This window comes from Diceros bicornis, chromosome 4, assembly GCF_020826845.1.
Source record: "Diceros bicornis minor isolate mBicDic1 chromosome 4, mDicBic1.mat.cur, whole genome shotgun sequence".
Lineage (NCBI taxonomy): Eukaryota > Metazoa > Chordata > Mammalia > Perissodactyla > Rhinocerotidae > Diceros > Diceros bicornis.
Window position 1 is genome coordinate 11,602,447 of NC_080743.1, and position 18,989 is coordinate 11,621,435.

Below are 18,989 nucleotides of genomic sequence, written 5' to 3' on the forward strand. Positions count from 1 at the left end.
CATGACCTAGTTCTCACTTCCATGGTGAGCCTACAAGTTTGCCTCTTCAGCTTTTGACCCTGTCAGCCACCTGCCTCTTAACTGGCTCTCAGCTCAGTTCAATGTGTTCCCTGGCTTTGTCTTTGCCGTTTCTACCACAGTTCCTTCCCTCAGTTACCAGCTTTCACAGACGCCTTAACAGAAAATGGTTATGTCAATGCCTTTGAGAGGGCATTGGCAAAAGGAACTTAGAACATGGAATTCCTCAACTCTGAGGACTGGCACTAACAGCCTGGCAGCCCACTGAAGAACAGCGTTCCCAGTCAGGTCTTACTCCTGGCACAGCTGTGGAGGAGACGAGACTTACTTTTGACACGTCTGTATCCCTTTTTCATTACTCTCCCTTTATGTAGTCTCAGTTGAGCTGTATCCTCTTTCCTGTTGAATTTCTTCAGCCTGGACTACCCATCCCTATGAGTAGTGCTCATGAACATATTCCATGAAACTTTCTCCTCTCGTCATTGTCTCTGTATCAATCGATTGTTTCTTTGCCCTCCACAGACAATTGCTTGTGCCTGTATTATAACCAGTAGTAATCCTTTTCAAGGGAAATTTATGCAATAACTCATATGCCAGGCACTGAGATACACGCTAGCAATACAGGGATAAATATAACTGGAAAATACTCTTTGACTTAGACGATACTTTCTGGAAATGCAAAGACTGGGGAGATAATTGCAATAGTGTACAGTAAAGGAAATTGTTTTGAAAGGCGAATGGGTAAATTTGAGTTTTGCTGATTTTCAAATCTCACAAGCATATATACCCACCTAGCCTGCTTCTACTTAGGAACCATCTTAACACCCACTAAAATATGACAGAACCTAAATTCTCCCATCTGAAATTTGAAAAAAACAAGTGCTATTTTTTAGCCTTTGTATTTCTCTTGTTAATGCTTTACTGGTATTATTTCCAAGTGCTAAAAGCAGAGCTGGAATAAGAGACCCTATCTGTGTTGAAAATACCCCAAAAGGAATCATATTTGGATTCAACAAACATTTATAGAGCATTTACTATGTGACAGGTACTAGGATAGAGATTTTCAAAATGACATTTAATCCTTCCTACAACCTCCTATTTTACGGGTGAGAGAACAAAGTTATCTTATAAATTAAGCCTGTAGCTCCTAAGATCTTGACCATGACAACCAGGAAGACTAACACAAATACCAGTGTTCTATTTATGTGAGAAGGACAGAACACAATGTCATTAATTCATTGCTACCTAAGCCAAATATAGAAAGTCATACGTATTCACTAATAATAACACATTGTCCATGTAGCATGGTTCCATTGTTGATTCTATACCGACAGCATGTGTTTGTTGTTGTTAGTGTTGCTTTCTAAGAGAGACGATATTTTCGTTTTATTGTTGCTTTTGTTCATTTGTTTGTTTTGTTTTTATAGAAACAGCAGCACTGTGGGCATAGGTTGATGCAAATAATTGCCTTGAAACTTTCATGGCATTCCAATTCAACTTTAAATGCTCATGAAATTCAAAGCAGGAGAATCTAGCATGAGGCAATACTAGCCTGTAGCCCTTTCTAGTTTTGTAATTGTTTGCTTTTCTTTGCTCCATGAATTCTTTATGACTCAGGATATCAAAAATGCACCAACAGTTGCAGTAGATAAAAGATCCTCCACCATGTGCAATCCGTGGGGAGAACGCCATTGGAGACCAAGGGAGCAGTCTGACCTTTCCCAGCACATTCACTCCATGTAGGAAGTAAGGATTTCATAGGAATGGTTTCAGTATCATCACAAAGGTCCTCATATCTGAAATATCTGGCCCTCTCAAGGTAAAACTTTTGGTGTATTTATCAAGTATCCGTTGATCTAAAATATTTCTCTTTTCACTTTGTATTAGGCTAGAATTTTTGTTACTTATAAAATATAGACCTTAAAATTCAAGTAATTAAATATTCTTTGACTTTGGCCCAGTTTATCACAGGGAAATAGCATACCTATAATCTCAACAAGTTTTTACATCTATTATGCTCCTAAAAAGCTCTAGATATATAGAATTTTATTCTTATGAGTATATATTTGTATATAATAAAATAAATCCTATATTTATGGAATATCTTCACACACTCTTATGATATGCTTTGCATATTTTAAAGAGTTTGAAGTAATCTTAAAACCAATGAACGTATAAAGCAAATCTCTATCATGTAGCTAGAGTATCAAAACAAAGAAATATCTCTAGAATTGCACCTACCCAGAATAGTCTTAAAGAGATGTAAAATCTTTTACTTATATGTGGAGTCCTTCTGGGGAATCACGAATTATAACTTATTTTGGATTTGTACCATAAAACGAATATATAAATGTAAAACACATAGAAAAATAAGTTATTTTTCAGATGTCTTAAGTCATCAGAAAAAGACAAGGCAGATTTTTAAAGAATCCTTCATATCTTGTTTTCCTTGATTTGATAGGGTTCTTTTAAAGAGATTGAAAAAGACTAGAATTCATTACAAGTCCTTAATTGCCAGTTTCTCCACAAAATAGATGTTTATGTGTAGGCTTCAGAATAGCTACCATTCATTTGAGGGAGATCTTGTACAGCCGAAGTTTAAATAAACAGCAATGTTTCACTAAGTTTGCAAAAGCGTAATTAGTCCTAGAGGCACAATATTTTTAAGCGTCAAACACTTGTTCTCCAGCTGTACTATTTGGATCTGTAGTTTCAGAAGCGGCTTATAGCCATCTCATTGAAGTCTAAGCCTTTTCATGACTGACAAGCACTTTCACTATGTGTGTGCTCACAGAAACAAAACAATACATAGCCACTACTTCTTTGATAGAGGCATCTGCTACCTTTTTTTTTTTTTCAGCTCAGTAGTGCATATAAACATTTCAAAATGGATTCCATTGGGACCCAGTAGCATTAATTTGTGTTTGTTCTGTCATTCAATTATATTAGCGAAATGAAATAACTGATCAGGAAATTCACAGGTGGGCAGAAATGGTAGTTTAAACATATCTTTCCTACAATGCTATCTTAGAGTCTACAGGGGATCGCAGCCTTCACGTCTCCTTTTTCGAACAATACCCTGGTGGAAATCATTTTGAAGTATTCAAAGGTTTTTTTTTTTAAGTAGCAGATGTTTTTTATTTCTTTCGTGTATATAATAAATAACAAAGACAGCATTTATAAAATCTGTTCACTTTAAGAACTTTGTAGGTAATGCAACCTTCTTATTGCAGCTGATGGGGCTAATGAGACCCCAGTCACTGGCCATGGCACTAAGTGTTGGCCACATCTAAACCAGCAAGTAGACTGTATTCTACACCTTGGAGAGTGTATATACTTATAACTGCATTCACTTGAGGCCATGCAGATTGTGATTGCTCCTATAAAGAATTAAATTGTGTACCATATCACTTGTTCCAAATCCATCACTGCTACTTAAGGAAAAATATAGATAGTAGATAGATGATAGATAGATGATTATATTCCTTTGTATGTGGCAACAGACTCCTTGATTGCCCTTCTTTTTTGCTGTTGCCGATACTGCTTCAACTTGGAATGTCCTTCCCTTCTATTTCCACCATTGAAATCTAAGACATACTTGAAGATAAACCAAATGCTACCTTCTCCATTAAACTTTTCCTCTTTTACCTAAATGGAGGTAATGTCCTTCCTCTCTTGACATTGAACTTTTGAGAACCGTGATCATGTCTTTTTACCTTTAAATTCTTTGTCATAAAATAGAAAATCAAAGACTATAGGTATGATAGATGATTTTATCCTTACCTACACTTAAAAAAAAAAAAAAGAGAGATGTTATAAGATCTCATGTAGTTGTGAGTCACAAGTCCCTTATCGTATCTCTGTTAAAACACTTTTCAAAATATATTATAGGCTTCTAACTCGAAAGAACAGAATGATCTCCTCTCTGATTCATGACAATTTTTAAGATGATCTAAAGGAACAATAAAAATATAAATCCAGAGCAACAAAGAGAATGGCAAAGAAGACAAAAGCAGACGGAAATCCAACAGAAGAGCAATGACTGATTAGGCAAAGTCAGAGACGCTACAGCTGGAATATTGAAGCCTGAAATATGTGCAATGGGAACTAGGGCCAAGGAGCTGGTTGTGCTTTAAGAATATCAATCTGTGTCCCCAGAGCAATGAAAAGCTATTGAAAATTTTATGTTGGGAGGATTGGCATAATCAGATGTACATTTTGTAAAGACAAATGATGAGACCTGGGGAAGTATTTGGAATATATGTTAAAGACACAGGTTTAATAAACTCATTATATAAAAAGTTCTTATAAAGTTATTAAAAAGACATGAAAACATCAATTGAAAAATGAGCTAAAGATATAAACAATCAATTCACAAAAAAATAATTACAAATGTCCAGTAAATATAAAAATGAAATTTTACATATCAATGAAAATTTTTAATTATGAAGTCTTACAGATTTTTTAATCTATAAAACTTCATAATTAAAAATTGCTAATATCCATGCTGTTGTACTCCAGCCATTAAAAATTACATTGCTTAACTATACAGATTGACATGGAAATATGTCAATGATCCATTATGAATAGAAAACATGGATTTCAACAGAGCATGTGTTGCATAATTACATATTTTGTAATAGCTATGCATGCATGCATTCACACACACACGTGTGTGTGTGTGTGTGCACGCACACAGAATAAAAGGCTGGAAGAAATGATAACACCAAGTTATCTCTAGATGGGAAAACTACTTTTGAAATCAAACAATTACAAAGCTTTTCTCATTCTTAAAAAGATGAATGCATATTATCACTCAAAATGTTGAATATGCTGAGTTCCATCCTGTACACAGAACTATGCCAAATGGTGGGAGTAAGCAAAGTTTGACATGTTTTCTGTCTTTAAGAGCAGCCACTCTAGTTAAGAAACAAGAATAAATGTATTTAAAACTACTAAACCAATGCAAACCATTGTTAACAATAAGACAAGAAGTAAGTATTATATAAGCTACCTGAATTCACAGGAGAAATGACTGTTGATTTTCGGTTAGAATTCTCAACATTCACTTATTCGTTTCCCTGAAAAATGCTGAGTTGCCAATTTCTATGAGTTGTTGCTAAGTCCTAGAGAGACGAAATGTAAAATAAAGTCCCTGACCTCAAGGATCTCAAAAGGAAGGCAGATGAGTATACAAAGAAGGACAATACATCAAAACACACACAATAATATAAGTAAGCTCCAGAGTAGCTTATCTGATTGGGTGGACTATGTAATAAGAATGCTCCGCTCAGCACTTCCCTTTAACTTTTTGGGTGCAAGACTGTTAGCAGTTTCACCACCACCCCTACACACACACACATGTGCGCACACACACCACGCTAAAGGTCTGTGACTGGTGTCTTTCACTAATTTCTCACAGTAGCCTATGTACTCCAGCTTACTCTATGTTAGTAATAAGGTTGATAATTTGTCCTACATCAGCCTCACACTTTGTCTTAATTCTCAGTTGGTTCAACACTCTGGAAGAGAAAATGGAATAGAAACAAGCAAAGCAAAAGAAGTTGACTATTATCTTCAAATCAGTGGCGTATTTTTACAATAATAAATAATAGTGACTTTCCTTCGCTAGGAAATGAGCTGGGATCTTTCCATGTATTATTTAATATAATTTTCACAAACATCTTAAGAGCCTACTTCCTCACTGTACAAATAAGTAAATTGGAGCTCAGAGAGTTTAAATAAGACAACTAAGAACAATAAGTAGCCAGATTAAGGTTCAAACCCAGTTCTGTCTAGCATCAAAATTATACTCCTTCTACCCAATCACATTAAGTTTTCTAGTAACTTTTTCCAAAATGTCTCTTTAACGAAAATATTTTTAAGCACTTACTAATGCTAGATATTTAACTAGGTGTTGTGAAGAGAGAGATAAGTCAAAGCCTCTTTATTTAATAATCTCAAGTTCCAACCAATTACTTTCAATATACTCTGTTATTTCCTTTCCCTATCCCTAGGATAATACCACCAAATAAATGAAACAGAAGTATTTATTCTGAATATGAATGAATGAATGAATAGAGAAACAAATGAATGGAAGTAGGGCACTCTGAGTTCACCAGACAAAAGCATTCTATGAGTTTCAGGTATCATAATTATTATGAGTTGGTGCAAAAGCTCCTTGACTCATTTTGTCACATACACGCACTTTACTTTTCAAATGAAACCTTCCGTACTCCTATTTTGCTCACTTTTTAAATTTGTTCGTTTTTTTAAAGAGGAATTTAAGACACAGATTGCCAGTTCACTTACATTTAAATTAGCACGAGATGATGCATAAGGGATGGTGAAACCCAAAGATCTTGTAAATAGAGCAGTTCAGTGCAGAGCTGCACAGCTGCAGTCCCAGACCTATTTTCACCCTGGCAGAGGGCACATTCCCTCAGAAGCACACAGTGCTGAGGAGCAAGGAGTCCATGGGAGTCGATTGTGATTTATTATGTTGCAATTTAATCTATAGTTTTTTACACTCTGGGAAAGTTTGTGAAAACCCCAGATAGTAACAATGCGCTTAAAGATAAAAGAAAAGCAAACCGCTTTTCCTAAAAAATGTCTAAGTTTACTTCTTATTAACTCTTATCTGGAGAGAGAAAAGTATAGTAGTTATTCCTTTTTGTTTGTTTGTTTGTTTTTATTTTTTTTGTGTGTGTGAGGAATGTTAGCCCTGCGTTAACATCCGATGCCAATCCTCTTCTTTTTGCTGAGGAAGATTGGCCCTGGGCTAACATCCATGCCCATCATCCTCTACTTTATATGGGACGCCGCCACAGCATGGCTCGACAAGAGTTGCGCTGGTGCGCACATGGGATCTGAACCTGTGAACCCCAGGCCACTGAAGCCGAGTACGCGCACTTAACCACTACGCCACCGGGCTGGCCCCCAGTAATTATTCTTTTTATACACAAGAAATCTCCAAGACTTTGCAGGTTTCCCTGTTTTTCTTCATTTCATTGATGTCTAGGCATGCGCTTTAAGCTTTCGTTAGATATCTTAATTTGTATTTTACATGTATATGTTATGTTGCCATGATAAATGTCCAGTTCAGTTCAGTTGTACTATAAATTTATGATAAGGAGGAACCATTATGCCTTGTGCAAGGTCACTGAATTTGGAATTTAAAAGTTAGGATCAAGTTAAAACTCTAACACTTTTACAATGGGCTTATAAACAGAGTGGAATAGGAAAGGACAAAGCTGTTAGGTCAAATGGTTCCCCCCGAAGAAAGGAACTTGAACCAAATGCACATAAAACCTTTTGAGACCTATGGTTAAACAGAAGAACAGGGATATGAAGAAAAGTTCTAAAATAGTATGCAATGGAACTATTAACTGAGAAACTCAATGATTCTGCACTTGGAGAAAAAGCCCGATTAGAAAAAACAGCAAGATGAAAATGAAAGAAACCCAAGTGCAATGAGCATAACAGCAAATAGAAGGGGAGCAGAAAAGGGTTGTATTTTGATTAAAAAATAGAAAGAGAGATGGGGCAGAGAGTGAGATGTTTAAATGAATCAGCTTTTGTTTAGTTTTGGTTTAACCAAGAATGTTGAGGTTATCATTAATGTGGGAGTAGTACTCAAGGTAGTCCAGGTATATTCAATATACTCAGAAAATCGAAGACTTCAGAAAGTCTTGAACTTGGGAAACTGTTTGATTTCTTTTTGGCCCAGCATTTTCCCCAAACTTATATATACACAATTCTTTGCCATTTATGACTCAAATAGGTACAACAACACCAACTATCATAAATGACTTGATGAAACATGGGCACACCCAATTGAGACATGCCAGGACCTTAGTTAGAGTAAAACTCCCCAAAGGCAATTATCAGCTCCTTTTTGGTTGCTGATCTATCTCAGTATCACACACATTTGGCAAAAAAAAAGGTTCTCAGTCAATTCTTATTAAATGAATGAGTGAAGGGAGGATTAATAAATAAGTGAAGGAATGAACATAGATTACTTTGAAATAACCACCAGAGAGGACTGCATCAATAGGTTTTTTTTTTGGTAGGATTGAATGAGTTCATATATGTACAGTGTTTAGGACAGTATCTAGAAATTAGTAAGCACTTTAAGTGTTAGCTACAATTATTATTTCTTCATAAAGAGGTAGACATTAGGGCCAGTAAGGTTGGAAAACAAACTGGCTCTTGAAGTTGTTGAGTAAGGTTTAGAAAACAAACATTTTCTAAAGACGGTTGGAAAACCCATGGATTCTAGAAGGCATTAGTGTCCTGGTAAGAACCCACCAGGTAAGAATCCACCTAGTAAAAATTCTAGAAAGCATTAATGCCTGATAATAAGGCAGGTTTCTCACAAATCTCAGTTTGAGAATTGGTATCTATGATTGCAAGTGAATGAATGAATCCAGTTTCAATATGGATTTGACTCAGTGGCTGGGAATATACAGAATAGATCAAGTTCATAAAGAACAGCGCTCACAAGAGCATGGGGTGTCCTTAAAGGACCTAGAATTAGAACAGGCTTCCTGGAAAAATCATCAGAGAAAACATTAAAACACAGCTCTGAACAGTACCCCCGACCACTCTCCTGCTCACCATTTTCACCTTGCTGCTGATTAGTCTTATCCATTCTAATGAGACAATTCCTGGCCATCAACCACCTGAGGGTGACAGAGAAGGCTTAAGTTTATGTTCTCTTCCTATAGACATTGTTGAAAAACTTGATCAGCACCCAAGTCTCCTGAGTTATGGAAGAAAAGGAGTATTTTTACCCGCAAAAGTACAATCTTTCGGTGTTGGTTTATTGTACTATTTGGAAGCAACTTGCAATTTTAGTGACATGTTCTCGTGGTTCTTAGGTTTTATTGTTATACTAAGGTCCTGTGTTTTTGTTTTGCCATCGAGCTGCCTTGGTTTGCCATTCATTTTTGTCCAACGTGATTGCTCAGAGGAGATTATTCCTGCCTCTCCCACCTTCTCTGGGCTTAAGAAAACAATGGCATTGCTGCACATGTCTTCCAGCCTTAGCCTTGGGAGTGCTATTTTTCAACAGTGGAAGGAATGAACATAGCTTCAAAGAGTGTATTCACCATCTTTCAACTGTCCTATTCTTGCTGGTTCCTAGCCCTCCAATTCAGGGGAAATAATGAGAATTGATTTTTAAAGCACTTTTCTACTCTTTCCCACCACACTTTACTGTCCTCTCCATAAAGAGAGACACAAATTTACTCTTGACATTATCTTCGAAAATGTCCTCTAAAAAATCATCTTTACTGCCCTATTTTATGCAATGATGAGAAATTGTCTTTTATACCTTTTTGTAAACATATATTTTGGTCAATTTATGGGATATTTTCAGGGTTACTATTTTTACTTTAATCACATAAGATGATGAACTGATACACTACTGTTGTTGCTTTTTTGATCACTAAATAGCAATGGCAGACATGTTGATTCCCACAGATAACAGACACCATTTTTATTTTTACAAATAATATGTGAAAATGGTTTGATAGATGTGATAAAGGACATCTAAACAAGATAACAATAAGCATTTATTTTCTAATGCTACATTAAAGCATCCATAAATAAGAACATCTTCCTTCCAGACTACAATAGCCCAAAATATTTATCCATCACACCCAAGTAAAAACAAACACAAAAAACTAGATCCACTTTGCTGAATATTTTTTACTTTTGCTACTTAGATTTGCTACATTACAACAAAAATTACTTTTGTTACTTACAAGTAACTTACATGTTACTCTTGTGTTATCACAAACAAGTGACTCCATTTAGATAGCACAATAATTAGAATTAAAAAGGCAAAATGCAATGGCACACATCAAATGGAGAGGTGTATTGCAACTTCAGAGAGGTTGGTATGTTTCATTGGAACAGCGTTATTTTTTAACAGCACTCTATTAATAATTGTTTCTAAAAAGATAAGCCAAAGATTGGAAAGAGATATTTGCAACATGTAAAACTTAATAAAATATTAGTATCTATTATATGTAAAAAATTCATAAGAAAATGATAAATAATACAATTAGAGAAAATACCTAAATAGGTATTTAATATAAAAGGAAACATTAATAGACGATAAAAATCTTAAAAATGACTCGACCTTGAGCATGGAAATGGAAATTAAGACTGCAATGAGATACCTGTTACACCTAGTAGATTGGTAAACTATTTTGACAAAATCAAGTATCTATAAGACTGGAGGAAGGAGAACACTGCTGTAAGAGTATGATTTGTTTAAACAACTATTGAAAACATTTGGCATAATTTGTTACTATCACATATGCTATACACAGTGATTCCTCTTCTATACATATACTCTAAAGAAATTTTTGGATTTTGAATTAGTAGGCAATCACTGGAATGTTTTTAATAGTATTACTCAAAATAGCAAAATCTTAGAATCAATTCAAATATCTATCAAAAGGAAATTGGGTGGATAAGTTGGGATAGGTTCACACAACAAAACAGTCCACGCAAATGAAAGATTAATGAGCTATAGTTTTTGCGTGTGTGTGTAAGGAAGATTAGCCCAGAGCTAACATCCATTGCCAATCCTCCTCTTTTTGCTGAGGAAGACCGGCCCTGGGCTAACATCAGTGCCCATCTTCCTCTACTTTACATGGGACGCTGCCACAGTATGGCTTGACTAGTGGTGCATCCATCCGCGCCCAGGATCCGAACCTGCGAACCCTGGGCCTCCAAAGGAGTGCGTGCGCTTAACCACTACACCACCGGGCTGGTCGCTGAACTATGGTTTTATGCATCAACATGGATGAATTTTGGAGGGCAATGAGCTGAGTTCATACACAGCATATCACAAAAGCTACACTTATTGTGATTTATTGTGTTATGATTTTGATGAAGTTCAAAAACTGTCAATACTGAAAACTAGTGATATCCTACAGAAGAGATTAAAATCTATAAGCAAGCATATGATAAATTAAAAATTCAGAACAAGAGTTATCTCTGTGAAGGAGGGAGATGCATTGAGGGAGGCGTGTACAGGGAGATAAACAATATTGGTTTGATCTATTCCTTAAGCAGAAACTTAGAACCATGTCTGTTTGTTTTCATTACTAGATTTCATAAAATATATATAAAGTTCATATACACACAAATTACTATATAACCATTTATTTTACAGCCATATGCATATATATCAAATTTTTATACCTATTTATATATATATGTATACACATCAAATATTACATAATAATCTTTTATTGTTTTTAAAAAAAGGAATATGGTATCTTGCTTTAGCAAGTGGATTGCTCATGTGTGTTCTGAACATGGGAAAAAATTAATCCATCATTCAAAATTCACAGAACAAAAAATCAACTTATGAGATATTAAGAATTGATAGGTTTGCACTCATTGAAGGCCTTCAAAGATTAGAAAAATTTTATTATTCTCTGATTATACTCCATGGACAATCAAGTCAGAACTTGCCAAGCTCACAAACCCTTTCTATGAAGTCCCTTTAGCATGTGCCTCCAGGCTGGTCTGTTGTCATGTGATCTGACCACTCTGGCACAACTCTGGACCACAGGAGAGGGAGGAAGAGGGGAAGCTGTCAAATTACTTGTCATACAGAGGCCTGTGAGGTGGTCACTGACAGCAGGATTACCCAAATCAATCATAACTAATCTGTAATGGAGAAAGTAGACAAATCTCAATAATGGCCAAGAGAAATTATTGCATTTCAGCTGCTCAGTAGACAATGCAGATCAGTTGCTTTGGATCTGGATCAACATTTCCACAGCTAAACCTCCTTCCAGTCTCTGAAAGTCCCAGCTATATTGCTATTACTTTGTTTCCGTGGGGCTTGGCTGCCCAGCCAAGATCACTGTCTTCCTAATATTCACATTTATATTTAGAAGAAATACTTATTATCTGAGATAGAAAGACTCTAAGAAGTGATCTTGCTGTAACTGCATCAATATTCACAATAATGCTTCAGAATATATATGAACATATAATCTAGTTTCTTTCTCCAATATGTGCATATGTGTTGCCATATGTGTTTTTTGTGTGTATTTATAATTTTAAATGCAATACATTATTATGTTTTCTAAAAATTTAAATTAATATTCCACTTCAAAAGTAAACCTGTGTATGGCAAAAAATTAAGTGTAAAAGTAGAATATAAGATGAAAAGTAAAAAGACTTTATTTCTCAACCTCATCTCTGATTCATTCTCTGAATTCTTACATAGACTTCCAAAAATAAATCTTCTCTGCATACATGCACGTGTTTATCTCTTTCTTGGACGAATGACACAATGTTATATATCATGTTCTACATCTTTTTCGTTTATTTCTTGGGAGACCTTTCCATGTTAAGTAGTTGAGTTCCAATTTTTGCATTTACAAACAAGATTGCCATACACATACCATATATATGCTTCTTTGCTCACTTGTTCCAATACACATTACACATCACTGTACTCCTGGGGTGGGGGGTGCATTTTCTCTCTGTTCCAGAAACAACATATATATATATATACACACACACATATTAGAGATCATGAACTGTGTCTCACAAAACTGTTTAACACTTGGTCTAAAATTAAACAAAGGGCCAGCCCAGCATAGTGGTTAAGTTCTCACGCTCTGCTTCAGCGGCCTGGGGTTCCCAGGTTTGGATCCCAAGCACGGACCTATGCACCACTTGTCAAGCCATGCTGTGGCAGGTGTCCCACATAAAATAGGGAAGATGGGCACAGATGTTAGCTCAGGGCCAATCTTCCTCAGCAAAAGAAGAAAAAAAAATTAAATTAAATTAAACAAAGAAACTGGACACCCAGTCTGACTAACTCAGAGTCACCGCTGAAGGAACCCCAAGGAATTCAGCTACTATCCTTCATTTGTTCTATTTTCTAGACATGTCTTCCTTCAGCCTCCCTCTTCACTCTGGCATCGCCACCAGCTTTGTTCTTTACACTTTCCTCAATATGATCCTGATAACTTTCTCTCAACCACATGTACTGAATTATTAATTCGAATCATATGAAATTTCTGCTTCACTAGGTAAAAAATGATTAATATTGGCAATGTCATATGGTCCAATTTACATTTTTTTACTCCTTTAATGCTGGGAATGGAATCACTCCTCAGTGGCCGTTACCATACTCTGCATCTTGCTACATTTCTGTAGTTGCACAGTCAAAAATAATATTAATATAATTTCCTTCCTATGGCCCCCTGTCCTGTCTGTAACTGTCATTCTTCTTTCTACTCGATTACTAAATAGCTGCAATTCACTGTTTTGAACTAATTCAAGTTCTCGCACCACTGTTTTTTTTTCTGGGTTTACTTCACTTAAAGCACTGTAGCAAAACTGAAAGAACTGCACATGCTTAACTGTAAATCCTAAGTGTAAAACTTAGAACAGTCCAACTTTACCCCAGCCATGCCACTCCAGTGGGCTTCACGTTTCCTTGGACTTTGTAAGATCTATCTTCATTTCTCGTTAATGGTAAACATTATCACATGAGGCATGCTTTAGATTCTTTGTGTAGTTACTGTAGAAAACATTATCTATTCCACGTCTCATCCAATAGGCCCAGGAGAAAGTCTCTGTTTTAGAATTTTCTACCATAAGAAAATATTTTTACTCCCTAATTAAATATTTTGCACCATGCAACAGAAAAGGTACGCTTCTTTTCTTCATATAAGAATTTTTAGTTTATTGCTTTGGATGATAGGAAGGTCAGAGCTAAAATCGCAGCATACTAAAACTAAAATAACTTAAAAATCCCTAACTCTAGTCCTAATATTAACCCTAAACCCAACTTTAATTTGCTTCATTCCACAACTAGACTTAAAGTTTAAACTTCTACATTCATATTCTCACTATAATCTATATTATTTTAGTAATTTCATATCTTTTCTAAGGAATCAACTAAAATAAATAAAAACAAATGTGGAAGACCTACTGTAGCATAATTTAGAGTAAATTCACACAATGAAATTAAGGGTCCACAAAAATTAATAAAATTGTTTTTGAAATAGCATATGGATCATAACTGTCTTGATTTGATTTAAAAATAATTTAATACTATGAAGTGCAGATACATAGAATAGTTGAAGTTAGGCCAACAGAAAATTTTTAAAAGAAATAGAAACTATTCTGTATGATATTATAATGGTGGATACATGTCATTACACATTTATTCTAACTCAGAATGTACGATAACAAGAGTGAACCATAATGTAAACTATGGACTTTATATGATAATGATCTGTCAATGTAAGGTCATCAGTTGTAATATATATACCACTCTGATGGAGGATGTTGATAATGAGGAAGGCTATGTATATATGGGGACAGGGGATACATGGATATTTCTGTACCTTCCTCTCAGTTTTGCTGTGAACCTAAAACTGCTCTAAAAAATCATCTCTAAAAAAATACATTGAAAGGAATTAGATAAGAATAATTTTTACTTTGTATAAACAGAACTTTAATGCTTATCTTATAAATACAAGAAAATTTCTAAAGCATAAAAACAGAATGCTACCTTCCACAGCAAGATATTTCTCCATTATCATTTTTTAACACATTGTTTTTTGCCTTACAAAGGTAAACGTCTGCCCAAAATTTGAGTAAATGTGCACAAATTCAAAAATAAAAATGTTTAACTAATACAGTTTAATGCTTTTGAAAGAAGTCAAACTAATCCCAATTCCTTCATAAATACTTATAATTGAAATGGAGGCAGACGGCTTTGGATCTAAAATATTATCAGAGGTAACAATTATGGCATTTACAGATATCAATAAATGAGCTTACAAATTGATTTACTTTCCTGTGACATGAGTCTAAGTTCAGTCCTTAACTGTACCTGTTTTGTCTGTGTCTCATTTATTAATAAAACTATAATTTATATTTTTTTGCCCTTTTCTCTTATGTTTTATAAAGGGAATGACCACTGACCCACTCAGTTATATCCTCATTTCCAGTTTAGCAGATAGTGTAGTTCATGGTGTGCAAGGTAATAAAACAAGCTGATACAGTCTTATCACTAAAAGTGTCAGAGTGGGAGAATATAAAATCTCATTAGGTATACTGGCAAGTAGCCTTATATTTATGAATCAAAGTTGTCAATTCCCACTAGAAGTAAGTAAAGGCATCTGTTACCACATTCTGTTCAAGTGAAGGCATGTGTTCTGCACAGAATTCCAAAATCAAGTGTAGTCTGCAACCCCATGCTTTGGAAACTAATTTTTGTCTAAAATTTAAGTGTTAAAGTGTGTATGTTGCATGTGATATCATCCATTATTTCAAACATAGCCTAATTCAATTTATCAAATAGTTTTTTATGTTGACCCTTTGTGACTCAATGTTCTGGGACTACTCACTTTCACACTGTCATTTATTTAATGGGTAAGTATATTAGGTTTTTCATCAGTTTTGTCATTTGTAAAATGAGAAAAGTGACCGACTTCATCGTATTGTTTGAGTATATGTATCAACAGCTCCCTGTTCAAGCAGGCAACAGGAATGTTGCTTCATTGTCTCAGGGAGGTATGTGATGTGGAGGATGGAGGAAGAAGTAGTAAATAGTTCATTAGGATTTTGAAGAAGTAGGACTTGGAGAACAGAGAAGAGAGAAAAGAGGGACCTAGGAAAACTATAAGCGAGGGGAAAACTTTCTCCCAACTAAACAATAAAATGGTTTCCCTGGGCTGCAGGTGGAGAGAGAGACCTGCGAGTACTGGATGAACTTGGGGTTGCAATATCCTGAGAAAAAAGGCTATGTGGCATTTCTTAGGGGACAAACCCCCACGTCTCATGGGTATCCAGCATTACAGAAGATTTCTCTGTCTGAATCATTGCAGAAACGTGGTAGAGAGGCCCTGGGTCTGAAAGGGCCATGTAATCAGAGACGACGGATGCCTCAGCAGTAACCTGTGAGACAGATGACTGATGGACAAAGGCCTGACAACCTGTAAGCTCCTAGGACTGTGACATAATTCTAGAAGGAGGAGGGGGAAGTATATATAAATGACGGTTTTAGAATTCCATGCCAACTCAACTGAATGGAGTCTCAGAAGCAGCATGCAGCTGATTTGCAGGAACTGAAAACATAACCATGTTTCTTGCACACCTGACACTGTGAACAGAGATTTAAACTTGCACTAAGTGTCTAGTGCATTTAGTAAGTGCATAATAAATATTAGCTTATTATTATTGTTTTCGGTCAAAATTAAAAAATAAATAAAAGGAGCTATAGTACTCTGACAGGAAAACCCGAAGTTCTCAAGTTTCATATACAGGAGAATGTGGAAGAGTCACACTCCAAATAAATAAATGTAAATCTCTTTACTGTTAGGGTTTCAACACTCTGTTCTACAAGCAAGCTAACTTTAGAAACCAAGGAGACTAAATATGATGATATACTGCTAACCCAACCTCTCTTCACATGTTTCCCAGCCTTGGCCACAATATTCCTGACGAGCTTGCTATGTTGCCTCCTGTTTAAATGGAAATTCAAAATTATCCTGGATCCACCTCTGGAACAGAAAAAGGACACTAATGGAAGAATTGGTGAAATCCAAATAAAGTCTCAAGCTAAGTTCATAGCAATATACCAACATTGGGTTCTTAGTTTTGACAAACATACCCCAGTAGTGTAAATGGAAGCTGGGTTCAGGGTGCACAAAAATTCTCTGTATAACCTTTGCAACTTTTCTGTGAATTAAACATCACTGTAAAATTTAAAGTTTACTTTTAAAAAGTGACAAATCTTCTGATGCCAACTCTCTTTTAATTGAAGTAGTTCAGGACAAGGTACAAGGTGAAGCCTGACACAGATTTCATCAGGCTGATACTGAAAGCACTCTGGCTAGTTTTCTCAGTCCTCTTTTTAAACTCAGTCTGAAAATGAACTGAGAAAATGTGTACAGACAGCAAATATTTATTGAGTACCTACTCTGTACCGTGAACTGGAGGATAGATTCATGAATTAGATATACATAGATCACTCATTAGCAGGAGCTACAAATATGTACACAAATAATTATGATTCAGAGTTATGTTTGCCATTCTTACTAGAATTATAGATGAGAAAGTATCTTCTTCAATAAAGGATCCAGGAAAGTTTTAGGACGGAAGTGTCATTTGAATTGGACCTTGAGTGATCACTTGTCTTTGGACATGTACTGATCAGGGAAAGGACATAAAGAAAGAATACACTACATAAAGTCACTATGGTATCATACAGAGTTTAGGGGACATAAAATGTAGTAGTTTCCAGTTCTGCATGTAAGGAGTTTGGAAGTTGCCTCTCCCTTCTAACGAGTGAAGAGCTGAACAGACAGAAAGATCAACAAGTCTTCGTGGATTCATAAGAGAAGGGAGGATTCAGTGGGAAATACTGACCCCAAGCATAGAGAGAGACAGACAATTGAATAAAGAGAGTCATCCTTCACCACAGCAGAGACTCACGAGCAGAAACCACCTTGGGAACCAGTGCCTGGGTAGGAAAACCTAAACTGTGATCAACAAGTTGCTTGAGGCTCAGTGCAGACAAGTCTGAGAATCAAAAATCCAGGGAGATCCAGTCATAAAGGAGTCCCACAATATTGGGAGATTTACCTCCAGGAGCTCAACCCCCGTGGTAGATATCTGAGAAAAATCCCCTCCTGCTTCAGGCAGAGGTGGGAGAGGAGAGGAGGGGAAGGAATCATTTTGAGATGCGCCAGAGCTAACTAATTTCTACTTAACAAAGCCTGCTCTCAGGGAAAATTACTTAACCAGAGCCTAACTTGCTGGGTTATCAGAGCCTAATTTACTTAGAGGAAGGGAAATACCAAACTCTAGTCAGCTCTAACCTTCCACATAGGGCAAAGGAAAAACTCAACTCCAGCCCACTCTAGCCATCCTGTCCTACCTAAGAGTGGAGAAAAAAACTGAAAAAACTCTTGTAAAGTTCACATTCCAGAGGCATAGGCTGATTTAAAGACTGAAACCTATTCATAGGACTATAGAATGAATGTGGATATTTATAGCAGCTTTATTCATAATTGCCAATAATTGGAAACAGTCGATATATACTTTGGTAGGTGAATGGATAAACCATGGTATGTCCAGGCAATGGAATATTATTCAGTACTAAAAAGAAATAAGCTATCAAGCTACAAAGGACATGGAGGAAACTTAAGTACATATTACTAAGTGAAAGAAGCCAATCTGAAAAGGCTACATGCTGCATGATTTCAACTATAGGACATTCTGGAAAGGCATAACAGTGGAGAAAGTAAAAAATCAGTGATTGCCAGAGGGTAGGAAGGGGGCATTAATAGCAGGAGCACAGAGAATTTTTAGGGCTAGGAAGATACTCTGTGTGATACCATAATGATGGATACATGTCATTTTACATTTGTCCAAACTCACAAAATGTACAAGACCAAGAGTGAACCCTAATGTAAATTATGGACTTTTGGTGATAATGATGTATCTATGAAGGTTTATCAGTTTTAACAAATGTACTACCGTGGTGTGGGATGTTCATAATGGGGGAGGCCATGCATATGTGTGGGCAGGGGGCATATAGGTAATCTCTGTACTTTCCCCTAAATTTTGTAGTGAACCTTAAACTGCTCTAAAAAAATAAAATCTTAATAAAAAAGAACTTTTAAAAAATAATGGAAACTAAAGATAGATTAGTTTCCAGCATTTTGCAGAGCATTAAAGATTAGGTTGCTGTGTTTTACTCAATTTGGCATTGTTTTGACTTAGGCAGTAATTTGTCAAACCACTAATTACAAAATACTGCATTCTTCTAGAAGTAGTGTCTTATTTTAATACAGAATCAGAGAAGGTTTCAATAACTTTCTCACTTGGTAGGCTGAATTAGAACCCTCCAGGAGACAGATCCTGGGGAATAGAGCAAGCCGGCAGCTGGGAAAGCTCAA